The sequence below is a fragment of the Zea mays genome, chromosome 2, assembly GCF_902167145.1.
Source record: "Zea mays cultivar B73 chromosome 2, Zm-B73-REFERENCE-NAM-5.0, whole genome shotgun sequence".
Classification (NCBI taxonomy): domain Eukaryota; kingdom Viridiplantae; phylum Streptophyta; class Magnoliopsida; order Poales; family Poaceae; genus Zea; species Zea mays.
In genome coordinates this window covers 47,116,813-47,144,602 of record NC_050097.1, presented here as the reverse complement: position 1 = coordinate 47,144,602, position 27,790 = coordinate 47,116,813, and positions in this window count along the sequence as shown.

The window sequence follows — 27,790 nt, the reverse complement described above, 5'->3', positions numbered from 1 at the left end:
AACAAAATATTTTAGGGTTTTGCTTTACATGGGATCTCAGGTCGAATCCCGCTATAACTTTGGAAAAGATCATGGTTTAGTGAGGAGAAAATGGAAAAGGAAAGGGTAACGCCCAAATTTGGTGAGGGAAAAGAAGAAAAATTCTACCTCCAAATTCAGGGCGTTACATTAGGTACCCAAATGGTCTTGGGTCCTTTCACATTAGAAACAAGCACCTTGGGTACCCAAACACAAGTCTTGGAGCCCTTGTGTTTGCCCCCAACATATTTGGCAACTATTTTGCCTGATTTGTTAGTTAGAACATATGAGGTATCAAAAGTCTTAAATGAAATATTATGATCATTTGATGCAATAGGAGATTTATTTTAGGCATTTTAATATGGGTAGAATGCCTAGAGCTAGAAGCCTCATTCTTATAAATAAAAGCATGGTGAGAAACAGAATCAGTCTTCTTAGCATGAATTCTCCTAATCTTATCCTCAGGATAACCAGCAGGATATAAAATATAGCCCTCGTTATCCTGAGGCATGGGAGCCTTGCCCTTAACAAAATTAGACAATCTTTTAGGGGCATTGAGTTTGACATTGCCTCCCTGTTGGAAGCCAATGCGATCCTTAATGCCAGGGCATCTCCCACTATAAAGCATACTACGAGCAAATTTAAAATTTTCATTCTCTAATTCATGCTCGACAATTTTAGCATCTAATTTTTCTATATGATCATTTTGTTGTTTAATCATAGCAATGTGATCATGGATAGCATCAACATTAACATCTCTACATCTAGTGCAAATAGAGACATGACTAACATTAGATGTAGAGGGTTTGCAAGCATTTAATTCATCAATCTTAGCATGTAAAATAGCATTCTCATCTCTAAGATTGGAAATAGAAATATTGCAAACATTTAAATCTTTAGCCTTAGCAATTAATTTTTCATTCTCAATTTTAAGGCTAGAGAGTGATGCATTCAAATTGTCAATCTTAGCAATCAAACTAGCATTATCATTTCAAAGACTAACAATTGAATCATCACAAGCATAACTTCTCAACCTTAGCAATTAATTTAGCAATCTCATTTCTAAGGTTGGAGATTGTATCATGGCAAGTGCTAAGCTCACTAGTTAATTTTTCACATTTTTCTACTTCCTGGGCATAAGCATTTTTAACCTTAACATGTTTTTTGTTTTCCTTAATAAGGAAGTACTCTTGGCTATCCAAGAGTTCATCCTTCTCATGAATGGCACCTATCAATTCATTTAATTTTTCTTTTTGTTGCATGTTTAGGTTGGCAAAAAGGGCAAGCAAATTATCTTCATCATCACTAGAGTTATCCTCATCACTAGATGTTGCATATTTAGTGGAGGCTCTAGATTTTACCTTCTTTTTGTCGTCCTTTGCCATGAGGCACTTGTGGCTGACGTTGGGGAAGAGGAGGCCTTTGTTGACGGTGATGTTGGTGGCGTCCTCGTCGTCGAAGGAGTCGGTGGAGCTCTCATCGGAGTCCCATTCCCGACACACGTGGGCATCGCCGCCCTTCTTCTTGTAATATCTCTTCTTTTCCTTCGTCTTTCCCTTCTTGTCGTCGCCCCTGTCACTATCACTAGACAATGGACATTTAGCAATAAAATGACCAGGCTTACCACACTTGTAGCAAACTTTCTTGGAGCAGGGCTGTAACATCCCAATTTTCAAACCCGAGGTTTGGAACCCTAATCTAACCCCCCCTTTCTTATTTATGTTATTCCTAGGTCTTCTCATCATATGCATATACTTTGTTTGATTAGAAGCACCTCACTTAGAATATATTTTTTTAGCACCTAAGATTACCTAGTTAATTAATTGTTCAAAAAAAGGATGCAAAAATAGAAATAGAATTTGGAAAATAAAAAGAAAAAGAGAAACCCTTCTCTCCCCCTAGCTGGGTCGTTTCCAGCCCACGCCGCGGCCGCTTCCCCCTCTCGCGCTCGTGACTCCCTCCCCCCTCGGCCCACTCCGCGCTCACGCCCACGCACCACTGACACGCCGTCCCCACTCGTCAGTCGCCTCCCCCTCGCCCTTGCTCGCGACCGCTCCCGCTGGCAGGCTGGCCCCACCAGTCAGCCACCCCGTCGTCCTCGCCGCGGTCACCTCAGACCACCGTCCTCTTCCTTGCCCCGTCCCCTCGCCCATCCCCTCGCTGCACAGGAAAGTTTGGCACCGCCCCATCCTCGCCGCAGTGGCCGTGTCCTTGCACGGCACCGCCCCGCCGTGCGGTCTCGTCGTCGCCGCTGTGCGGCATTACCTCCGGCGCTGTGCAACCTCACCGGCGTCCGCCTAGCTCCTCCTCTCCCCTCCCCTCGGGCGCCTATAAAAGGGCCGCCCTGAGCACCTCTTAGCCCTGCACCGGCCTCAGCCACCCATCTTCTCCCTCACCCGAGCAATCGCGCTAGCGACGCCGTCTTCTTCCCCTCCGGTAAGCCCTTCCCCCTCTTTTCCCTCCCCCTCTGGTGGTTCAGCGAGAAATTAGATAGGCTCATCAGTTGCGCCACACCGCCTCGAGCTTGGGACACCACTCCCCTACCCCAATCCCCGCACAAACCTCACCGGCGATGACTCCCGCCGTGGAGCTCCGCCACTTCCCCGCGGTCAGCCCCCTCCCAGCCTCCTCTGGACAAATTGAGCCCACCCCTAAGCTCTCCAGCCCCTCCTCATGTTAGGGCGCCTGCCCGTTGCCCAAGAACCAGGTCGCCGGCAGCGAATCGCCGTCGAGCCCACCGGCCGCCGGGTTCTCCCCGTGGACGGCCGGTTCACCCCGCCCCGTCGACCGTTGCCGCCGTCTCCCCCTCCCGCTCTCTCTGACGCGTGGGCCCGTGGAAACGACGTCACCCCTCGCGCGCCCGCGCCATTTTCCGCCTTGGGTCGTAGATGGGCCGGCGTAATCGCGCCCGCGCGCGCCCTGCGCCCGGATGGGCCAGATCCCCCCCGGCCCACCAGAGCCTAAATCCCTTTTTCTTTTTCCTTTTTCAGCCTTTTCTCCTTTAATTATTACATCTCAATATTTTATGCACCAAAAATTATCAAAACACTTTCTAAAGTCACATGTAATGATAATATTAGAAAATGACACACTCCACTTAGTGAACAACTATTGATGTATTGTTCATTTGCCTGTTTTACTAGAAGAAGCGGGGACCGTCGATCCGGAACCCGTAGCCCCAGAAGAAGGGCCGGAGCCCGACCTCCCGGAGGTAGACCTTTTGTGCCAGGAAAGCTTCGACGAAGGCAAGTCCATCCTTCCCTTGATGCATAAATTACCTATTCTTTCTACCACTACCTAGGCCGGGATTACAGGGTGGAATAAATGCATTGTGAGTAGAGAGATAGCCCGCATTAACATATATCTTTTGGATACAAAATGTGGGATGGTGAAAGGGAAATGTGCCCTTGGGCCATTTCTAAGTATTTTGGTGATTGAGTGCCAACACAAGTGGACTTATGTTAATCTATGCAAAGTGATGGACAAAGTGAAAATCAAGTAAAAAGGTATGTTTCTAAGACTTAGTACATTGTTTTTTAGACTAATGTATTGTGTCTAAGTGCTGGAAACAGAAGAAATCAAGTTGGAAAAGAGATGGCTTTGTTCAGTCTAAGACAGCTCGGTCTGGGTGCACCGGACTGTCCGGTGGTGCAGCGGATAGTGTCCGGTGCGCCAGGCCGGAGTCTGTCAGCTGGCCGCTCTCGGGAAGCAATTAACGGCGTACGGCTATAAATCACCGGACTGTCCAGTGGTGCACCGGACTGTATGGTGAGCCAACAGCCGGCCGGGCCAACGGTCGGCCGCATAATCCGCATGCGACGCGTGGCAAGAGCCAACGGTCAGAAGGGGCACCGGACTGTCCGGTGCGCCAACGGCTCCAAGACTGCAACGGTCGGCTTCACCAAATAAGGAAAGAGATCTACATCGGACAGTGTCCGGTGGTGCACCGGGCTGTCGGGTGCGCCAAGCGACAGAAGGCAAGAATTGCCTTCTTGAAATGATCTCAACGACTCCTAGCTGCCTTAGGGCTATAAAAGGGACCCCTAGGCGCATGGAGGAGAATACCAAGCATTCCTTGAGCATTGTTGATCACTCACACTTCATTCTTGCGCACCTGTTCGACATTCTTAGTGATTTGAGCTCTGTTCTAGTGAGAACCTCGAGATATTGTCTTGAGCTCAAGTCTTGATCTTGTGTGTGCGTATTTGCTGTGGTTTTGAGTGTGTTGCTTCCCTCCTTTACTCTAGTGCTTCATTGAGATTCTTATTGTAAGGGCGAGAGACTCCAAGTTGTGGAGATTCCTCGCAAACGGGAAAAGAGTAAAGTAAAGAAGAACACCATGGTATTCAAGTTGATATTGGATCACTTGAGAGGAGTTGAGTGCAACTCTCGTCCGTTGGGACGCCACAACGTGGAGTAGGCAAGTTTTGTACTTGGCCGAACCACGGGATAAACCACTGTGTCCCTCTGTGATTGATCTTCTTGTGGTTATCGTGTCTTGCAAGAACTCCTCTCTAGCCACTTGGCGTTATTGTGCTAACTCATAATCAAGTTTTGTGGCATTAAGTTTCAAGTTTTACAGGATCACCTATTCACCCCCCTCTAAGTGCTCTCAATTGGTATCGGAGCCGTTCTCTTCAAGAAAGGGACTAATCACCCGAAGAGATGGATCCTAGGGGCAAGGGGATGGTGGTCAATGATAAGGAGAAGGAGTCCTTCGTCAATGATCCAAAAGATGACAAGCCTACTGACTCGGGCTCAAGCCACAAAAGAAAAGACGGGAAGAAGAAGAAAACAAGGCGCATCAAGGAGATCGTCTACTACGACGACAGCGACGAGTCCTCTTCTTCCCAAAAGGACGACGACAACTACGAGAAAAAGAAAACGGTCAATTCAAACTTTTCTTTTGATTATTCTCGTATTCCGCAAAATGCAAATGCTCATTTACTCTCCATTCCACTTGGTAAACCTCCTCACTTTGATGGAGAGGACTACAGATTTTGGAGTCACAAAATGCGTAGTCACTTGTTCTCTCTCCATCCAAGCATATGGGAGATAGTAGAGAGTGGAATGCAATTTGATAGTAGTGATAGTCCCATGTTTATCAATGAGCAAATTCACAAAAATGCACAAGCTACTACTGTTCTTCTAGCTTCATTGTGCAGGGATGAATACCATAAGGTGAGCGGCTTGGATAACGCCAAGAAGATTTGGGACACCCTCAAAATCTCACATGAGGGGAACGACGTCACCATGCTCACCAAAATGGAGTTGGTGGAGGGCGAACTTGGGAGATTCACAATGATCAGGGGCGAGGAGCCAACCCAAACATACAACCGGCTCAAGACCCTCGTCAATAAAATAAGGAGCTATGGAAGCACGCGATGGACGGACCATGACATCGTCCGCCTAATGCTAAGGTCGTTTACTGTCCTTGATCCACATCTTGTGAACAATATTCGTGAGAATCCTAGGTACACCAAGATGACGCCCGAGGAGATCCTTGGAAAGTTTGTAAGTGGGCGGATGATGATCAAGGAGACAAGATACGTTGACGATGCATTGAATGGCCCAATCCAAGAGCCTCAAACCATTTCTCTCAAAGCAACAAGGAGCAAGGAGGCGCTACCTAGCAAGGTAGCACAAATTGAGGCGGCCGGGCTTAATGATGAAGAAATGGCCCTCATCATCAAGCGCTTCAAGACGGCGCTAAGGGGTCGCAAGGAGCATCCCAACAAGACCAAGACAAAGGGGAAGCGCTCATGTTTCAAATGTGGTAAGATTGGTCATTTTATTGCTAATTGTCCCGATAATGATAGTGACCAGGAACAAGGGAACAAGAGGGAAAAGAAGAAGGCTTATAGGAAGGCTAAGGGCGAGGCACACCTTGGAAAGGAGTGGGACTCGGATTGTTCGTCGTCCGACTCCGACAACGAAGGACTCGCCGCCACCGCCTTCAACAAAGCGTCCCTCTTCCCCAATGAGCATGACACCTGCCTCATGGCAAAGGAGAAGAAGGTAAACTCTCGAAAATCCACTTATGCTTCTTCTAGTGAGGATGAGTCTAGTGATGATGATGAAATAGACTATGCTAGTTTATTCAAGGGACTAGATAGAACTAAGATTGATAAAATAAATGAATTGATTGATGCTTTGAATGATAAGAATAGATTGTTAGAAAAGCAAGAGGATCTCTTATATGATGAGCATGATAAGTTTGTAGAGGCACAAAACTCCCTTGCGTTAGAAACTAAAAGAAATGAAATGCTCTCTGGTGAATTGTCTACATGCCATGACTCTATTTCTAGCTTAAAGAGCATAAATGATGATTTGAATGCTAAGTTAGAAATAGCCAATAAATCAACACCTTGTGTAGAACATGTTGCAATTTGCGATAGGTGTAAAGATTTTAATATTGATGCTTGTAGTGAACACCTAGTTTCAATTTCTAAATTGAATGATGAAGTGGCTAGTCTTAATACTCAACTTAAGACTAGCAAAAATGATTTTGATAAACTAAAATTTGCAAGGGATGCCTACACGGTTGGTAGACACCCCTCAATTAAGGATGGTCTTGGCTTCAAGAAGGAAGTCAAGAACTTAACAAGCCATAAGGCTTCCATCTCCATCAAGGAGAAAGGGAAGGCCCCTATGGCAAATAGTATTCAAAAGAACCATGCCTTCTTATACCATGATAGGAGATATTCTAGGAGTGTTCATCATGATAGGAGTTGCAATGATGTTGTTTCACATGCTTATGATTCAAATGCAATGTTTGCTTCTAGTTCTTCTATGCATCATAGAAATTTGGCTAGGAAAAATGCTATGCCTAGAAGAAATATTGTTCATGTTCCTAGGAAAGTAATGAATGAACCTTCTACAATTTATTATGCTTGCAATGCTTCCTTTACTATCTGTAGAAAGGATAAGAAGGTAATTGCTAGGAAATTAGGGGCCAAATGTAAGGGAGATAAGACTTGCATTTGGGTCCCTAAGACTATTGTAACTAACCTTGTAGGACCCAACATGTGATACCCGGTTTGCAAAGAAGAGAAGTTGGGGGTTGTTTTTTTTTGTTTTTTTTCCCTCATCCAGTTGTTGTTTTGGGGATTTGGAATTTTGTGAATAACATTCGCAACTAGGGCAGTAGATTTTTTTTGGTTTGACATTTTGCGTTGCGGTCGGGAGCTGTCGCGTGGGTTAGTTGGGCCGCAATTGGCGTTTCGGCCCATTAGGCCTCCCAAACCCTAGCCGCCACCCTCCTATCTACTCCCCCTCAAGGCTGCCGCCCCCCCACTCCTCATTTCCCCTTGGCCGCCGCCCCCCCCTGTCCACCTCCTCCTCCCTCCATTGTTGCAGCCACCAAAACCCTAGCCGCCCCCCCCCCCCCCCCCCCCAATCCCCTCCTCCCTAGGTGCTACTCCGTGCCGCTCGGATCATCGTCTTTTGGTGCGAATCTCCAATCATTTTGGTGGAAGGAAGAAGGGAGGAAGGAAAAAGGGGAGAACCCAAGGTGATTTTTCTTTTGTGTTCATCCCTTGTTCATTTGCGCTGCGATTCAATGGATTAGATGTTGCGTTTGCGATTAGATAGAGGGGGGGCTGTCCAGAATTTTGCGTGGTGGATGAACAGCGGTAGTTCCAGCAGTTTTAGTTTTTTTTCGTGAAGATTTAATGGGGATCAATTTGGGAATCTTGTAGAACTTTGTTTTATCTTTCCAACGAGTATTTATGCGCTCAATTTGGAGTTATAAATTAAAAGTTATCATCGTTTGAATCCGGGTATGTGGCTGTCCAGAAAACAGATTTTTCAGAGTGATGAACAGCAGCAGTGTTAGCAGTTTCTGGGAATTTTTCGGGAGCAATTAGTGTTAATCAGTATTAGAACCTTGTAGAACTTTGTTTTATCTTTCCAACGAGTATTTATGCGCTCAATTTGGAGTTATAAATTAAAAGTTATCATCGTTTGAATCCGGGTATGTGGCTGTCCAGAAAACAGATTTTTCAGAGTGATGAACAGCAGCAGTGTTAGCAGTTTCTGGGGATGTTTCGGGAGTAATTAGTGTTAATCAGTATGAGAATCATGTAGGGCTTTTTCTTATCTTTCCAACAAGTACTTATGCGCTCAAATCGGAATTATATTTTAAAAGTTATCGCTGTTTGAATCCGCGTATGTCGCTGCTCAAATCAGAAAAAAACAGATTGCAGGGTTTATTTTGAGGACCGTTTAGAGGTAAGTAGATGTTAGAATTCAATCATGAGTTGTATATAAAACTTGTGGGGAATTTTATGTAGTTGTCTCTGAAGTTTTTGTTTATTATCACTGCTGTCCTAAATTTTAAGTTATGGACTTGTTAAGCAGCGCCGCTGCAGTTTGGTTAGTGAGGGGAGAATTGTTACCGTGGCGGGGTTTGAGATTGCGCGTAGGTGCGGTGTTGTCTTTGAGTTTTTTTTCATGAGAATTTGGTGCACTAAGTTGGGTGTCAAAAACAGGTGGTGGACTTCCGGATCGCTCTTAGGGATTTTGCCCTAACTTCGGTAAAGGCAAGTAAAACAGTGATGGTTATTTCGTCTTTTGATTGAAAAGGCTCATACTTGATTATGTTTGTGCTATTTGTGTTTGTATCCATTTTCCTAATTGGGTACCATCGTTTGAAATTATTTATGCTTTATTGATTATACATGTGGAGGGTGTGGTTTGATCATGTTACCCATGTGGTTATTGATGTGAAATGGGTGGAAGTATATGTCTAGCACATTTTATTTGGGAAGAACTCATGTTGTTGACATGCATAATGCATTCATCATCCATTGCATTGAAGTTTTCGTCGCGATCTTATGGTCCGACCGTACCGGTACAAATGAGCATCATATGTTTCCCGAGAAGGGGTATGATGCAGCTTCATATCCTTAGAGGTATGAAGGCAGAAGTCATGTTGCATCTGTAGCCATGTGCATTCATGGGTGAAGTGTGGAACCTATTTTGGTGATGTGGATAAGGTGGATCTTTACTTTGTAATTCATCTTGGCATTGAGTAATTGATTACTTGCTTACTTGCTGCAAATTAATATTTAAGGAAGAAGTGGGGAACCATGTGGTTGCTTATGCACGGTTGGCTTGCATTGTCCAACTGTTGTTTGTTTTTTTTTACTTGCTGAGATGTGTCATCTCACTCTTGCATTGTCTGATGCAGGCACCTGATCTTTGCTTTGGGAAAGAAGGGATGTAGCAGCACGGCCACCACACTTTTAAATAAAGGAATAACTGTTTATTAATGATGTTAAACAGGAAGGGTCAAGTCTAGGGAATTATTACATTCTAATCTTTCATGGTAGTTGAACTGTTTAGTTTGGTGGGCTGAGATGTCTATCTTTTGTCTGGTCATGAATGTTTTTTTTCTACCGTTGCATTTTGATTATACTATGGCAATTATCTTTCTTTTATATCCTGTATAAACTATATGCTTCCCTTGTTATGCTACTTTCAAGGGAGGTGCTGCCGGATTTTGCAGTACTTTCTTTCTCTATGTGTTGCATGAGTCTTGTAGAAAGGTTTTTTTTTTTGGTATCATCCATTGTGTGGGATCAGTGGGGTGTTACAGTTGGTATCAGAACATAGGCTGTAGGTCCTAGCAAGTGGAGTAGTAATAAATTGACACACTGCACATGTAGGATGGGTTTTCGGTCTTGCTATTGATATGATTATGTTATTCTCTGTGCTAGTTTTGACATTATCTAGAGAGATGCTATGCTTATCTCATATACTTATTATTCGCATCCCTGTGGATACAGCTATGCCGCCTCGTAGAGCTCGAGGTAGTCCGCAAGCTCCTAGTGGGGACTCGATGAGTCCGGCGGCAATGTTAGCCGCGATGCAGGCCATGCAGCAGGAGTTGGCCCTTCTGAGGCAAGCCATTCCTGTCGCCCCTGCAGGTGCTGCTCAGGGAGCTGGAGGTGGAGAAGTGCCCGGGGGCGCTGTCCCTGCGGGTGCTGTTCCTGGTGGCGGGGCCGGGGTGCCTCTTCCTGTCAGTGGTCTTTCTCTGATGCAGTGGATGGGCATGAAGTTGGATTCTTTTGATGGCAGTGGTACTCCGGTCGAGGCGGCAGATTGGCTGACTTATGTGGAAGATAAGATGAATGTCTTCGAGATTGCTTATGAAGATCGGGTTCGCTTTGGCACTCAGCTGCTGAAGGGTGAGGCGCAGATTTGGTGGAGAGGCGTGCAGGCAGCGCACTCCTCCTCACCAGGAGTCCTATCATGGGATGTTTTCATCAGGCAGTTCGAAAGGAGATTCTACCCGGTCACCTTTCTGGAGAAAATGAAGATTGACTTGCAGTCCTTCAAGCAGGAGAAGAAGTCTGTCACAGAGTATGAGGTGGGCTTCAACAAAATGGTCCGCTTTGTCCCTCATGTGGCTTATAATGAGATGGAGAAGGCGAGCCAATTCCGTCAGGGTCTGAAGCCTTCTATCAGGCATGCTCTGGGGGCCTTTCCGTTGGTGGACTTCCGTACCACAGTGGAGCAGGCGCTGGGTGTGGAGATGCAACACCAGTACACCATGGAGTCGCAGAAGTCTTCGGGTGTTGATCAACCTCGCAGCCAGGACACGAGGAGGGGCAACACTGGAGGTCCAGCTCACAAGAGGGGCAAGTCTCAGCATCAGCGCCACCATCCTTACCGTGGCAAATCTTCTGACTCAGGTACTTCAGGAGGAAGTACTCAGAGGTTTCGGGCCGTTCCTAAGCCCGGGTTGGGGCTGGTGTGTTTCCGCTGTGGAGATGCGCATCGCCGTGCAGAGTGTCAGTGGAGTGGCAGGTGTTCTATCTGCAGTCAGGACCACAAGGATGTGGTGTGTAGGAGGAATCCCAATGGGAAGCTCAGATGGGAGCCGATAGCTTCCTCCTCTTCTCAGGGCACTATCAATATGATGTCAAGTGCTGAGCAGCAGTTTTCAGTTCCTCTTCCTCCACAGCAGCTTTATGTGCCCGGGACTTCTCAGTTCGTGCCGATGCAAGGTTTTCCGCAGTATCAGGTTGTGCCTACTCCTGCGCCGTCTACCCCTATGCTGTCTCAGTTTGGAGCTCCGCGCCAGCCTCCTCCGGTGGCTCAGTGGGGTTCTTCTGTTAATGTCACTCCGGGAGCTTCCTCTTCTGCGGGTATTTCTGGAGCTTATGTGCTACCCGCTACGGATGGCAGGGAGCAAGGAGACGTGGTGACAGGTACGATTTCAGTTGATTCATTTGCAGCCCATGCTCTTTTTGACTCTGGCGCTAGCTATTCGTTTGTTTCGGAGGATTTTGTGTCGCGGGCTGGTCTTTCGGTGCAGAGGTTGGGTCACCCAATTTTGGTCAGTTCTGCTAATGGCTCCATTAGTAGCTGTTCAGTTTGTCAGGGGTGTTCCGTCATTCTTGCTGATGAGGTTTTTTCGGCTAATCTGGTGGTGATTTCCTTGGGGGCATTCGATGTTATCTTGGGTATGGATTGGTTATCCCAGTATCGCGCGGTTATATCCTGCTTCTGGAAGACAGTGTTATTGCAGGCGCCGTCGGGTAAGGAGGTGGTATTCTTGGGAAGTTCTCCGAAGTTCACATTATCCTTGTTGGCGCAATTGCTTCCTGATCGCTGGTCAAGGAAGTCGGGGATCTTTTTCTCTATGGTGGTGGAGGGCGAGGCTGCCTTGCGGGTGCAGGACATCCGGGTGGTGTGTGACTTTGCTGACGTGTTTCCAGCAGAGCTTCCAGGCATTCCTCCGGAGCGCGATGCAGCTTTTGAGATTAAGCTGATCCCGGGTACGCAGCCTATTCATAAGGCCCCGTATCGAATGGCTCCAAAGGAGCAGATTGAATTAAAGCGGCAATTGGATGATCTGCTGGCTAAGGGCTTCATTAGGCCTAGCAGGTCTCCATGGGCTTCCCCAGTATTGTTTGTTGAGAAGAAGGATAAAAGCAAGCGGCTGTGTGTGGATTATCGCGCTTTGAATCAAGTGACAATCAAGAATAAATATCCGCTTCCCCGAATTGAGGTCCTCTTTGAGCAGTTGAGGGGTGCCCAGGTGTTCTCCAAAATTGATTTGAACTCTGGTTATCATCAATTGAGGATTCGTGAGGAGGATATTGAGAAGACTGCCTTCTGCACCAGGTATGGGCATTATGAGTTCATAGTCATGTCCTTTGGCTTAACTAATGCCCCTGCTGCGTTTATGGAAGCAATGAATAGGATGCTGCATGAATTCTTGGACGATTTTGTGGTCGTATTCCTAGATGATATTTTGATTTATTCAAAGACCGAGGCCGAGCATGATCAGCATCTCCGTCTCGTTCTGGGTGCCCTAAGGAAGAATCAATTCTATGGCAAGTTGAAGAAGTGTGCCTTTTGGCTATCTGAGGTGGCTTTCCTGGGGCACGTGATTAATCAGCAGGGTATTGCGGTTGACCCCAAGAATGTTGCGGCTGTAGTGGAGTGGAAGAGACCTTCTAGTGTCTCTGAAATCCGAAGTTTCTTGGGGCTTGCTGGGTATTATCGGCGTTTCGTACCAAATTTTTCCAGCATTACTAAGCCTTTGACTAGGCTCTTGGGGAAGGGTGTTCCCTTCGTCTGGTCCAGCGATTGTGAGATCAGTTATCAGTCATTGAAGAGCAAGTTGGTGGACGCCCCTATCCTAGCTTTGCCTGAGAGCGGTAAGCGTTTCACAGTTTATACGGATGCTTCGCGTATTGGTCTTGGCTGTGTGCTGATGCAGGAAGGCAGGGTGATTGCTTATGGCTCAAGGCAGTTGAGGAAGCATGAGGGGAATTATCCAACTCATGATTTGGAATTGGCTGCGGTGGTTTTTGCTCTAAAGTCGTGGAGGCATTACCTTTATGGCGAGGCTTGTGACATTTTCACTGATCACAAAAGTCTCAAGTATATTTTTACTCAGAAGGAGCTGAATTTGAGGCAGCGTCGGTGGCTAGAATTGATTAAAGATTATGATTTGTCCATTCATTATCACCCGGGGAAGGCTAATGTGGTGGCGGATGCCCTTAGCAGGTCCGGGGTTCCAAAGGTGGCCTTGCCGTTGATCGCTGATCTGGACCGTTTGGGGATCGCTTTGTGTTATGTCGGCACCGCTAGCGAGGAGACTCAGATGCTTATTCAATCCTCACTTATGGAGAGAGTGCGTGCGGCTCAGCAGCAGGATCGTCTTTTGCAGGAAGCCCGAAGGAGGGTTGGTGATGGTAAACCGCGGGAGTTCACCATTGATGAGAATGATTTGGTTCGTTTCAGGGGCCGTCTTTGTGTGCCTCAGAAATCAGAGGTGAAGCTGGATATCCTGCGAGAAGCTCATAAAACGCCTTACACCGTCCATCCTGGCGAAACCAAAATGTACCGAGATTTGAAGCAAAACTTCTGGTGGAAGCGGATGAAGGTTGACATTTCTAAGTTTGTGGCCGCCTGTGAAGTATGTCAGCGCGTGAAGGCCGAACATAAGCGGCCTGCAGGTTTGCTGAAGCCATTGGAAATTCCAGAGTGGAAATGGGAGCATATCACCATGGATTTTGTGGTGGGTCTACCTCGTTCCCCTCGTGGCAGGGATGCTATTTGGGTGGTAGTGGATCGCTTGACTAAGTCTGCGCATTTTATTCCCATGAAGACCACGAATTCAGCTTCAGATTTGGTTCCCTTGTATATGAAGGAAGTAGTCAGGCTTCACGGGATACCTAAGTCTATTGTTTCTGATCGAGACTCCAAATTTGTATCCAAATTCTGGGAGAGTCTCCACAGTGCATTGGGCACCAAGCTTTCGCTTAGTGTCGCTTTTCATCCTCAGACGGATGGTCAGTCAGAGCGAACAATCCAAACCTTGGAGGATATGTTGCGTGCTTGTGTTCTGTCATGGAAGGGTAGCTGGGAGGATCATCTTGCTCTGGCAGAGTTTGCGTATAACAACAGCTACCAAGCTAGCATCAAGATGGCACCATTTGAGGCTTTGTATGGCAGGCGGTGTATCTCTCCTCTGTGCTGGGAGACTTTGGGAGAGAGATCCCTGGTTGGTCCTGATTGGGTTCAGCAAACTTCTGAAAAGGTTCGGGAAATTCGTCAGAATATTTTGGCAGCTCAGAGTCGTCAGAAGAGTTATGCTGATGTGAGGAGGCGGGATCTGGAATTTGCTGTGGGTGACCAAGTCCTTCTCAGGGTATCACCCACTAAGGGAGTTGTTCGGTTCGGTGTCTCTGGGAAGCTCAGCCCAAGATACATTGGACCGTTCACTATCTTGGCCCGAGTGGGCAGCCTGGCTTATCGCTTGCTGCTGCCGGATTCCATGGCAGGGGTACACCCGGTTTTTCATGTCTCTATGTTGAGGAAGTTCTTGCGGGATCCGGACCATCAGATTGAGATGGAACCAATTGCGGTGCAGCAGGATCTGACTCTGGAGTGTCGTCCGGTGCGTATTTTGGAATTCTCGGAGCGTGTGTTGAGGAAGAGATCAATTAAGTATGTCAAGGTCTTATGGTCTAATCAGTCAGAGCGCGAGGCTACGTGGGAACTTGAGGAGTTGATGCGGCAGAAGTACCCGGAACTTTTCGTTGTGGGTAAGTGTTGTTGATTTGCTAAGCTTTTCTTGTGTCATTCCGATAGAAGCGTCAGAATTCGAGGACGAATTCTTTTTAAGAGGGGTAGAATGTGATACCCGGTTTGCAAAGAAGAGAAGTTGGGGGTTGTTTTTTTTGTTTTTTTTCCCTCATCCAGTTGTTGTTTTGGGGATTTGGAATTTTGTGAATAACATTCGCAACTAGGGCAGTAGATTTTTTTGGTTTGACATTTTGCGTTGCGGTCGGGAGCTGTCGCGTGGGTTAGTTGGGCCGCAATTGGCGTTTCGGCCCATTAGGCCTCCCAAACCCTAGCCGCCACCCTCCTATCTACTCCCCCTCAAGGCTGCCGCCCCCCCCCCCCACTCCTCATTTCCCCTTGGCCGCCGCCCCCCCCTGTCCACCTCCTCCTCCCTCCATTGTTGCAGCCACCAAAACCCTAGCCGCCCCCCCCCCCCCAATCCCCTCCTCCCTAGGTGCTACTCCGTGCCGCTCGGATCATCGTCTTTTGGTGCGAATCTCCAATCATTTTGGTGGAAGGAAGAAGGGAGGAAGGAAAAAGGGGAGAACCCAAGGTGATTTTTCTTTTGTGTTCATCCCTTGTTCATTTGCGCTGCGATTCAATGGATTAGATGTTGCGTTTGCGATTAGATAGAGGGGGGGCTGTCCAGAATTTTGCGTGGTGGATGAACAGCGGTAGTTCCAGCAGTTTTAGTTTTTTTTCGTGAAGATTTAATGGGGATCAATTTGGGAATCTTGTAGAACTTTGTTTTATCTTTCCAACGAGTATTTATGCGCTCAATTTGGAGTTATAAATTAAAAGTTATCATCGTTTGAATCCGGGTATGTGGCTGTCCAGAAAACAGATTTTTCAGAGTGATGAACAGCAGCAGTGTTAGCAGTTTCTGGGAATTTTTCGGGAGCAATTAGTGTTAATCAGTATTAGAACCTTGTAGAACTTTGTTTTATCTTTCCAACGAGTATTTATGCGCTCAATTTGGAGTTATAAATTAAAAGTTATCATCGTTTGAATCCGGGTATGTGGCTGTCCAGAAAACAGATTTTTCAGAGTGATGAACAGCAGCAGTGTTAGCAGTTTCTGGGGATGTTTCGGGAGTAATTAGTGTTAATCAGTATGAGAATCATGTAGGGCTTTTTCTTATCTTTCCAACAAGTACTTATGCGCTCAAATCGGAATTATATTTTAAAAGTTATCGCTGTTTGAATCCGCGTATGTCGCTGCTCAAATCAGAAAAAAACAGATTGCAGGGTTTATTTTGAGGACCGTTTAGAGGTAAGTAGATGTTAGAATTCAATCATGAGTTGTATATAAAACTTGTGGGGAATTTTATGTAGTTGTCTCTGAAGTTTTTGTTTATTATCACTGCTGTCCTAAATTTTAAGTTATGGACTTGTTAAGCAGCGCCGCTGCAGTTTGGTTAGTGAGGGGAGAATTGTTACCGTGGCGGGGTTTAAGATTGCGCGTAGGTGCGGTGTTGTCTTTGAGTTTTTTTTCATGAGAATTTGGTGCACTAAGTTGGGTGTCAAAAACAGGTGGTGGACTTCCGGATCGCTCTTAGGGATTTTGCCCTAACTTCGGTAAAGGCAAGTAAAACAGTGATGGTTATTTCGTCTTTTGATTGAAAAGGCTCATACTTGATTATGTTTGTGCTATTTGTGTTTGTATCCATTTTCCTAATTGGGTACCATCGTTTGAAATTATTTATGCTTTATTGATTATACATGTGGAGGGTGTGGTTTGATCATGTTACCCATGTGGTTATTGATGTGAAATGGGTGGAAGTATATGTCTAGCACATTTTATTTGGGAAGAACTCATGTTGTTGACATGCATAATGCATTCATCATCCATTGCATTGAAGTTTTCGTCGCGATCTTATGGTCCGACCGTACCGGTACAAATGAGCATCATATGTTTCCCGAGAAGGGGTATGATGCAGCTTCATATCCTTAGAGGTATGAAGGCAGAAGTCATGTTGCATCTGTAGCCATGTGCATTCATGGGTGAAGTGTGGAACCTATTTTGGTGATGTGGATAAGGTGGATCTTTACTTTGTAATTCATCTTGGCATTGAGTAATTGATTACTTGCTTACTTGCTGCAAATTAATATTTAAGGAAGAAGTGGGGAACCATGTGGTTGCTTATGCACGGTTGGCTTGCATTGTCCAACTGTTGTTTGTTTTTTTTTACTTGCTGAGATGTGTCATCTCACTCTTGCATTGTCTGATGCAGGCACCTGATCTTTGCTTTGGGAAAGAAGGGATGTAGCAGCACGGCCACCACACTTTTAAATAAAGGAATAACTGTTTATTAATGATGTTAAACAGGAAGGGTCAAGTCTAGGGAATTATTACATTCTAATCTTTCATGGTAGTTGAACTGTTTAGTTTGGTGGGCTGAGATGTCTATCTTTTGTCTGGTCATGAATGTTTTTTTTCTACCGTTGCATTTTGATTATACTATGGCAATTATCTTTCTTTTATATCCTGTATAAACTATATGCTTCCCTTGTTATGCTACTTTCAAGGGAGGTGCTGCCGGATTTTGCAGTACTTTCTTTCTCTATGTGTTGCATGAGTCTTGTAGAAAGGTTTTTTTTTTGGTATCATCCATTGTGTGGGATCAGTGGGGTGTTACACAACATGAGTTGGGTACCTAAGACCCAAGCCTAAATTTGCCTTGCAGGTTTATGCATCCGAGGGCTCAAGCTGTATTATCGACAGCGGATGCACAAACCACATGACGGGGGAAAAGAGGATGTTCTCTTCTTACGTCAAGAACAAGGATCCCCAAGATTCAATCATATTCGGTGATGGGAACCAAGGCAAGGTGAAAGGGTTAGGAAAAATTGCTATTTCATCCGAGCACTCTATTTCAAATGTGTTCTTAGTTGAGTCGCTTAGATATAACTTGCTGTCTGTAAGTCAACTGTGTAATATGGGATATAACTGCTTATTCACAAATGTAGATGTGTCTGTCTTTAGAAGAAGTGACGGTTCATTAGCTTTTAAGGGTGTACTAGACGGCAAACTTTATTTAGTTGATTTTGCAAAAGAGGAGGCCGGTCTAGATGCATACTTAATTGCTAAGACTAGCATGGGCTGGCTATGGCACCGCCGTTTAGCACATGTGGGGATGAAGAACCTTCACAAGCTTCTAAAGGGAGAACACGTGATAGGTCTAACTAATGTAACGTTCGAAAAAGATAGACCTTGTGCAGCTTGTCAAGCAGGTAAACAAGTGGGAAGCTCTCATCATGCCAAAAATGTGATGACAACATCAAGACCCCTGGAGTTACTCCATATGGACCTCTTCGGACCCGTCGCCTATCTAAGTATAGGAGGAAGTAAGTATGGTCTTGTTATAGTTGATGATTTTTCCCGCTTCACTTGGGTATTCTTTTTGCAGGATAAATCTGAAACCCAAGGGACCCTCAAGCGCTTCCTAAGGAGAGCTCAAAACGAGTTTGAGCTCAAGGTGAAGAAGACAAGGAGCGACAACGGGTCCGAGTTCAAAAACCTTCAAGTGGAGGAGTATCTTGAGGAGGAAGGAATCAAGCACGAGTTCTCCGCTCCCTACACACCACAGCAAAATGGTGTGGTAGAGAGGAAGAACAGGACGCTACTAGACATGGCAAGAACAATGCTTGGTGAATTCAAGACGCCCGAACGGTTTTGGACGGAAGCCGTGAGCACGGCTTGCCACGCCATAAACCGGGTCTACCTTCATCGCCTCCTCAAGAAGACTTCATATGAGCTTCTAACCGGTAACAAACCCAATGTGTCTTACTTTCGTGTATTTGGGAGCAAATGTTACATTCTAGTGAAGAAAGGTAGGAATTCTAAGTTTGCTCCCAAAGTTGTAAAAGGGTTTTTGTTAGGGTATGACTCAAGTACAAAGGCGTATAGAGTCTTCAACAAATCATCGGGTTTGGTTGAAGTCTCTAGCGACGTTGTATTTGATGAGACTAATGGCTCTCCAAGAGAGCAAGTTGTTGATCTTGATGATGTAGATGAAGAAGACGTTCCAACGGCCGCAATGCGCACCATGGCGATTGGAGATGTGAGGCCACTGGAACAAAAGGAGCAAGATCAACCTTCTTCCTCAACAACGGTGCATCCCCCAACTCAAGAAGATGAACAGGTTCATCAAGAGGAGGCGTGTGATCAAGGGGGGCACAAGATGATCATTTAATGGAGGAAGAAGCACAACCGGCACCTCTAACCCAAGTTCGAGCGACGATTCAAAGGAATCATCCCGTCGACCAAATACTGGGTGACATAAGCAAGGGAGTAACTACTCGTTCTAGATTAGTTAATTTTTGTGAGCATTACTCCTTTGTCTCTTCTATTGAGCCTTTCAGGGTAGAAGAGGCCTTGCTAGATCCGGACTGGGTGTTGGCCATGCAAGAGGAGCTCAACAACTTCAAGAGAAATGAAGTTTGGACATTGGTGCCTCGTCCCAAGCAAAACGTTGTGGGAACCAAGTGGGTGTTCCGCAACAAACAAGACGAGCACAGAGTAGTGACAAGGAACAAGGCACGACTTGTGGCAAAAGGTTATGCCCAAGTCGCAGGTTTGGACTTTGAGGAGACTTTTGCTCCTGTGGCTAGGCTAGAGTTGTAGGATTACGGGGAGGCTACGCTAGCGCAAAACAAAATTTTCAACCCCATAATACCAAGAACTACTGTGGTTATAGGTCATGGAATTACCACTAGACGCGCAGAGCAGCGGAAGACGTCTCGATGTAGACGAACGCGTCGAGCAGTGCCGTGCAGTCGTCGGCGTCCTTCACGTCCTTGCACGGTTCGTCCTAGTGCTCCAGATGCAGCACCTCCGAGGTATCCACACGTACAGGGAGGAAGCGCCACGTACCGAACTGCTAGGTTCGCGACGGTGGCTTGGCGAGGACGAGAGGTGAGCGGCGGCTGCTCGTTTGCTGGTGGCAAATTAGGTTTTTTGGCCTAACCGCGCCCCCGCCCCTCATTATATAGGCGTTATGGTGGGCTTCTGACACCGAGGCCCATCATTAACCCTAAAGCCCAGTCTAATTTCGGATCTAATCCGAGTTAGGCTTCCTTCCCCTTAAGTGTGTGACCCTATAGGTTCACGTACAAATAGACATAGCCCGAGTACTCTTACTTGGCCCAATAATTGACAGCGGCCTCTAGCAAGACATGTCAACTCCTATGCGCACGTAAAGATCATATCAGACGAACCATTGCAACATTACGTACATGTTGTTCCCTTTGTCTCACGATATTTGGTCTAGCTCTAAGCTGACCTCTCTTTCTCGATACTGTGAATTGGAATCCTTTCAATGGTTAACTCTTAACCCTAGCACGGCCATGCATTTCTTGATCCAATCACTCGAGGGGCCCAGAGATATCTCTCTCACAAAGAGAGGGACAAATTCCATCTTAACTGACCATGCCTCACAGCATGCTTCCTGACAAACCCAAAACTACCTTTATAACTACCTAGTTACGGAATAGCGTTTGGTATTCCCTAAGTAAGTCAATTCACATCTTGAGAACATGCGACAATCTCAGGTCTAAGGATACAGTATTCATGTTGCAAAAAGAGAACTATATTACAATATCTCACGTTGGGTCGGTCCAGCCTCATGTCATACATGCGCCCACATTATTAGTTTAACATCTCCATGTTCATGACTTGTGAAATGTAGTCATCAACTAATACATGTGCTAGTCATCGACTCTGACTAGGGACATCATTTAGAATAACCATATAAGTAAAGAATCTCACAAACAATTCACATAATTGCTAATCAATACAAGGTGCCTTCCATGGATATTCAATTAAGCAATATATATATCATGGATACAAAGAAATATGCTCATCTCTATGATTATCTCTAGGGCATATTTCTAACAAGAGTCAATTCGCATATTGTTAGCCTATGCTACTCACCATTCTTTCAGGTTGTTCCAAATGGATGTGAAGAGCGCTTTCCTCAACTGGCCAATCAAGGAGGAGGTGTACGTGGAGCAACCCCCTGGCTTTGAGGATGAACGGTACCCCGACCACGTGTGTAAGCTCTCTAAGGCGCTCTATGGACTTAAGCAAGCCCCAAGAGCATGGTATGAATGCCTTAGAGACTTTTTAATTGCTAATGCTTTCAAGGTTGGGAAAGCCGATCCAACTCTTTTTACTAAGACTTGTGATGGTGATCTTTTTGTGTGCCAAATTTATGTCGATGACATAATATTTGGTTCTACTAACCAAAAGTCTTATGAAGAGTTTAGCAGGGTGATGACTCAAAAGTTTGAGATGTCGATGATGGGCGAGCTAAGCTATTTTCTTGGGTTCCAAGTGAAGCAACTCAAGGATGGGACCTTCATCTCCCAAACAAAGTACACGCAAGAAATGATCAAGCGGTTTGGGATGAAGGATGCCAAGCCCGCAAAGACTCCAATGGGAACCGACGGACACACCGACCTCAACAAAGGAGGTAAGTCCGTTGATCAAAAGGCATACCGGTCTATGATAGGGTCTTTACTTTATTTATGTGCTAGTAGACCGGATATTATGCTCAGCGTATGCATGTGTGCTAGATTTCAATCCGATCCAAGGGAATGTCACTTAGTGGCTGTGAAGCGAATTCTTAGATATTTAGTCGCTACGCCTTGTTTCGGGATCTGGTATCCAAAGGGGTCTACCTTTGACTTAATTGGATATTCAGACACTGACTATGCTGGATGTAAGGTCAATAGGAAGAGTACATCGGGGACGTGCCAATTCTTAGGAAGGTCCCTGGTGTCGTGGAGCTCTAAGAAACAAACCTTCGTTGCCCTATCCACCGCTAAGGCCGAGTATGTTGCCGCAGGACAGTGTTGTGCGCAACTACTTTGGATGAGGCAAACCCTCAGGGACTTTGGCTACAATCTGAGCAAAGTCCCACTCCTATGTGATAATGAGAGTGCTATCCGCATGGCGGACAATCCTGTCGAACACAGCCGCACAAAGCACATTGACATCCGACATCACTTTTTGAGAGACCACCAGCAAAAGGGGGATATCGAAGTGTTTCATGTTAGCACCGAAAACCAGCTAGTCGATATCTTTACCAAGCCTCTAGATGAGTCGACCTTTTGCAAGCTGCGTAGTGAGCTAAATGTCTTAGATTCGCGGAACTTGGATTGATTTAAAGCATACATGTGTTTTATGCCTTGATCATGTTCCTTAATGCATTTTGTTGTTTATTTATGGTGCTCAAGTTGTACAAGCACTCCCTGGACCTCTCAAGACCAATTGCAAGTGATGCACATTTTTAGGGGGAGATGTGCTACAACTTGACCCCTTGAGACTAACTGTGTGCTTGAGTTTGCTTAACTTAGTGTCAAAGGAGGTTTGAAAGGGAAAGGTGGACTTGGACCATGCAAGACTTCCACTGCACTCCGATGAAAGAGTAACTAATTCCAAGTTCATCTTTGTACTCTTATTGCCTTCTTACTCTTAGTTGAAGATTTTGGTGAGGCAATGGGGTTAAAGGGCCAAAATTGATCCCGTTTTAATGCTTGGTGCCAAAGGGGGAGAAAATAAGGCCAAAGCAAGAAATGGATCAGCTACCACTTGAGAATTTTGAAAAACCACTTGAGAATTTTGAAAAAGTAGAGTTAGAGTTTTTGTTTGTCAAAATACTCTTGTTTGTCTCTTATTGTCAAAAGTTGGCCTCTTGTGGGGAGAATGGTTGATTATGGGAAAAAGGGGGAGTTTTTGAAATCTTTGATCAATTTCTCTTGGAACAACTCTCTTTATGTCTCAACAAGTGTGTTTGACTTAGAGATAGGAAATTGAATTTGATTTGCAAAAACAAACCAAGTGGTGGCAAAGAATGATCCATATATGCCAAATTTGAATCAAAACAATTTTGAGTTCTCATTTGTATTGATGTTGCACTTCCTTTAGTTGCTTTTTATTGTGTTGGCATAAATCACCAAAAAGGGGGAGATTGAAAGGGAAATGTGCCCTTGGGCCATTTCTAAGTATTTTGGTGATTGAGTACCAACACAAGTGGACTTATGTTAATCTATGCAAAGTGATGGACAAAGTGAAAATCAAGTAAAAAGGTATGTTTCTAAGACTTAGTACATTGTTTTTGAGAGTAATGTATTGTGTCTAAGTGCTGGAAACAGAAGAAATCAAGTTGGAAAAGAGATGGCTTTGTTTAGTCTAAGACAGCTCGGTCTGGGTGCATCGGACTGTCCGGTGGTGCACCGGACAGTGTCCGGTGCGCCAGGCCGGAGTCTGTCAGCTGACCGCTCTCGGGAAGCAATTAACGGCGTACGGCTATAAATCACCGGACTATCCGGTGGTGCACCGGACTGTCCGGTGAGCCAACAACCGGTCGGGCCAACGGTCGGCCGCATAATCCGCATGCGACGCGTGGCAAGAGCCAACGGTCAGAAGGGGCACCGGACTGTCCGGTGTGCACCGGACAGTGTCTGGTGCGCCAACGGCTCCAAGACTGCAACGGTCGGCTTCGCCAAATAAGGAAAGAGATCCGCACCGGACTGTCCGGTGCGCCAGGCGACAGAAGGCAAGAATTGCCTTCTTGAAATGATCTCAACGGCTCCTAGCTGCCTTGGGGCTATAAAAGGGACCCCTAGGCGCATGGAGGAGAATACCAAGCATTCCTTGAGCATTGTTGATCACTCACACTTCATTCTTGCGCACCTGTTCGACATTCTTAGTGATTTGAGCTCTGTTCTAGTGAGAACCTCGAGATATTGTCTTGAGCTCAAGTCTTGATCTTGTGTGTGCGTATTTGTTGTGGTTTTGAGTGTGTTGCTTCCCTCCCTTACTCTAGTGCTTCATTGAGATTCTTATTGTAAGGGCAAGAGACTCCAAGTTGTGGAGATTCCTCGCAAACGGGAAAAGAGTAAAGTAAAGAAGAACACCGTGGTATTCAAGTTGATCATTGGATCACTTGAGAGGAGTTGAGTGCAACTCTCGTCCGTTGGGACGCCACAACATGGAGTAGGCAAGTTTTGTACTTGGCCGAACCACGGGATAAACCACTGTGTCCCTCTGTGATTGATCTTCTTGTGGTTATCGTGTCTTGCAAGAACTCCTCTCTAGCCACTTGGCGTTATTGTGCTAACTCCTAATCAAGTTTTGTGGCATTAAGTTTCAAGTTTTACAGGATCACCTATTCACCTCCCCCCCCCTCTAGGTGCTCTCAGATGGGAGAAAGGGCAGTGTGTTTCTTCAATCGAGGTTTTAAATAAAAGGGGGATGTGCGATGAAGGGTATTCACCCTCATCACCTTGTGAGTGGGATGATCAGGGACTCCTTGGTTTAGGGGAGGGCCTAAGGTGTTGGCTCAGCTGGTTTAGGCGTGAGCAGAAGGATTGTCCCCTCATATAAGGACCGGTTTGTCATCTTTCACTACCTGTACTCATAAATAGTACAACCACTCGAGACTGTGTGGGTAGTCACTCAATCCGAACTCGTACGGTCCAACCCCAGGGTTATGAAGGCTGGGGAGCACCGGGAGGATAAGGAGGGGGAATGTTTTGTCCGGTTTGGACATGGCGGTGGCCTGACTCCTTCCGGTATAACCGTTAAGGTTAGGACGTGCGAGGAAAGAAAGATATTCGGCATTCGGGTCTCACGACGGTGAGATCGCAGAAACCGGACTAGTGGGTAAAGTGTACCCCTCTGCACAGAGTTAAAACCTATTCGAATAGTCCGTGTCCACTGGTATGGATGAGTCTGGTGTGGTATGACAATTAGAGATTTTACAACCTCCGGGAACAGGGAAATGTGTGTGTAAGTGCGTATTGAAAAATAAAACAAGGCCACGGGAGCAGGAAGCTCAGTGGTGGTTGAGTATTGTGTTATTTTTATTTCCTTGGGAAAAACCCTACATAAACTGCCTTTCTCTGAGAAAAAGAAGAGTGACTTCCACTCCACCATATAAAGCATGTATGTTATAGGTCTCTTTCTCTTTACGGGAGCGGGATGGGCTTGTGGAATACCTAGTGTATTCACCTAGATTTATTTATGTTTTTCAGCAGCCGAAGACTTCTTTTTTGCTATGCTTGATTGAGAGGGTTGTGTCTGCACCCAGTTCTGCCTATGGTTTGGGCTAGTGTGCCTTCTACTGCGCTTTATATTCTGGCTCTCTCGAGCTTGTACCCCGGTATTGTAATAACCTTTATTTAAACTCTGTGCTATTTGAAGTAAGGAATGTGGTTACTAGCCTCCTGGGACTAGTAATTGTATCACATTTGAGTCCCAAAGGATCGGGACGCTTCAGGTGGTATCAGAGCCATAGGACTGGTCGTAGGTCGCAGCCCTGACCTTAAAAGTTGCCTTAAAAGAAAATACCTCTTACCCCAAGAAAAATCTTCTCTCATTTCCCCGATATTAACAGACCCTTCTTTTCCTATTCCAGATGAAAGACTCTCTGGTCATTAGGACATCCTACTGCTCAGAGGTGGAGGGGTTCCCACATCTGTTGCGAAGTTGTGCGCTTCGCATGGGGATCCGCAAGAAGCCAGAATATGTCTGGAAGGAATATCTCGAGAATGGAATGGAGAAGTGCTCTATGGCAGTCTACCTGGGAGAAAGCCGAAACTACCCAAACCATCCTTCTTTCCAAGTCACTTTCACCGGACACCGCTTCCCAGATACTTGCCAGAATGTTGCCCGAAAAGCCCTCCGACAACTATGCCAGAACTACAGCAGAGTAATCTTTGAAACCCCCCTTCGCTACTTTCCACCCAGCAACAAAAATACCCCCGCCTGGAGTAAAAGACTTCAGGCCCTGTCAGGGAGAGACCCTACCGAGGATGACCCCACCATCGTCTACATGGCTGGATACCTCCACACTCTCGATAACCAATATGATGACCTTGCCTCCCACTGCACTCACCTAAACTCCTGGGTGGAAAGCCTTGAGAAACAAGTCAGGGAACTTACAAGGGAAAAGGTGTCCCTTCAAGAGAGCCTCGAGATAGCGGAAGGCGAGGAAACCAACACCCGTGAGGCCTACCGCACTCTGAAGATGGATTACGAGAAGAAGCTAAAGAAGCTCGCCCCCGCAAGAAAAATCCGCAAGAAGACCAGAAGCCAAGGATGCCAGACTGAGCAGAAGGAAGAAGCCCCTCCAGCCCTACCTCCTACCAGAATAGGGAACTCGTCCGACACCGAGGAAATGTCCCTAGCTAGCCTTGATGACCTTCTCAAGGAATTTGGGGACACTTTAGAGAAGGAGTTCGGGAGTACCCTAGATAGCACTCACGTGTAATGAACTTATGGTAGTTGTATGCTGTAATGAACTTGTGTAATGAATAAAGTAACTTGTTAAAAAAATTTGGCATGTGCATGGTAGTAACTCTTTTCCCCTGGCAGATGGCTTCGGATAAAACCATGTCTACCGCCTCCGGGATTGGAGCAGGGTTTCCCCTAGGAGTAGGAGGAGAAGCTAGAGGAGAAGGGAGTGAGACCCACCTCCCCGCACCTCCGGAACTACCACTAGATTTGGCCCAAGTTCTAGCCAATCAAACCCGACTCATTGAAGTCCTCACTAGAAGCCTGGAAAACCAACGCCCAGGTGGTGGAAGACCACAGGACAGGATGGGAGAATTTCTGAGACTCAAGCCTCCCATGTTCGCTGGATCTAGCAATCCCCTCGATGCCGACGACTAGCTGCGCACGATCAAGAGGAAATTGGAAGCCATAGGATGCCCCGAAAATCATCGTGTTCAATTGGCTACTCATCAATTCTCTAGGATGGCCCTAGCATGGTGGGATACCTTCAGTGCGGCCGTCAGGGACGCTACCTGGGCAGAATTTGAAACGACTTTCTATGAGCACCATGTACCCCAGGGGATCGTTCAACTCAAGGAAGATGAATTCCGGGAACTAACTCAAGGTGGAAGATCTGTCAGTGAGTAGATGCACAAATTCACAGAGTTGGCTCGCTACGCCCCTGACGATGTCAGCACTGAAACCAAGAAGATGGCCCATTTTCTGAAAGGGCTACGACCAGAACTCAAGACCATCCTCTCCAGCCAAGATTTCCTCAGCTTCTCGCACCTCTCCAACAAAGCCATACAAGTGGAAAGGGCAAAAGAGGAAGAAAAAGGGCATCTCAAGAGGAAATTCCAAGTTCTCTGAGCTCAGCAGCAAGACCGTCACCAGAGAGCTCGATCCTTCGGGCTTCCACCCAAGGGACCAAGCTTCAATAGACCAGCTGGACCCACTCCGTCACGTTACAGTCAGCAGAGTCAGAGCTCCTTTCAGGCCCCCTCGGTTGCAAGCAACCAACCACCAGCAAATGCCTGTTGGCACTGCGGAGACCCCAGTCACTTCAAGAATAACTGCCCCCAGTTGAAGGCACCCAGACCTACCTACTCCAACTCGGTGAATGGCCCCAAGAATACCTCAGCACCTGCCTCCAAGGCACTCCCCTCCAACAGTCAGCAGAGCAGGACCCAATACCAGGGCAGAGCACGAGTTAATCACGTCGACGCTCAAGAGGCCCAGCAAGCTCCGGGAGTAGTGCTCGGTGAGTTCCTTGTTGAATTTACTCCTGCTACTGTACTTTTTGATTCAGGAGCATCCCATTCATTTATAGCCACTAGTTTTGTGGAAAAACATGGCATCCCCTCTACACCCCTAGAAATCCCTTTGGTCACCCGACCCCCAGGGTCAGACCTTCTATGCCAGCTCAAATGCTCCCAAGTCAGAATTCTTTTAAGTGGGGTAGTGTTCTTGGCAGACTTAACCGTCTTGCCATCCCAAGGAATTGATGTGATCCTAGGAATGGATTGGCTAACTAAGCACAAGGGCATCATAAGTTGCGCAAGTAAGACCGTCCTTCTCACCGACCGCCAAGGAAAAGCAGTTTCCTGTCAGGCCCAACCGCCTACCAATGATCCAATGATGTTTAATCTGGCAGCAGAAAACATATCCGTAATATAAGAATTCATGGATGTATTTCCAGAAGAGTTGCCTGGAATGCTGCCTGAAAGAGGAGTGGAGTTCTATATAGATCTCATTCTTGGCACTGCACCCATCGCAAAAAGACCATACCGCATGGCCCCCACAGAATTAGCGGAATTAAAACTCCAGATTGCAGAGTTGCAACAAAAAGGGTACATCCGTCCCAGTTCGTCTCCCTAGGGAGCACCCGTCCTTTTCG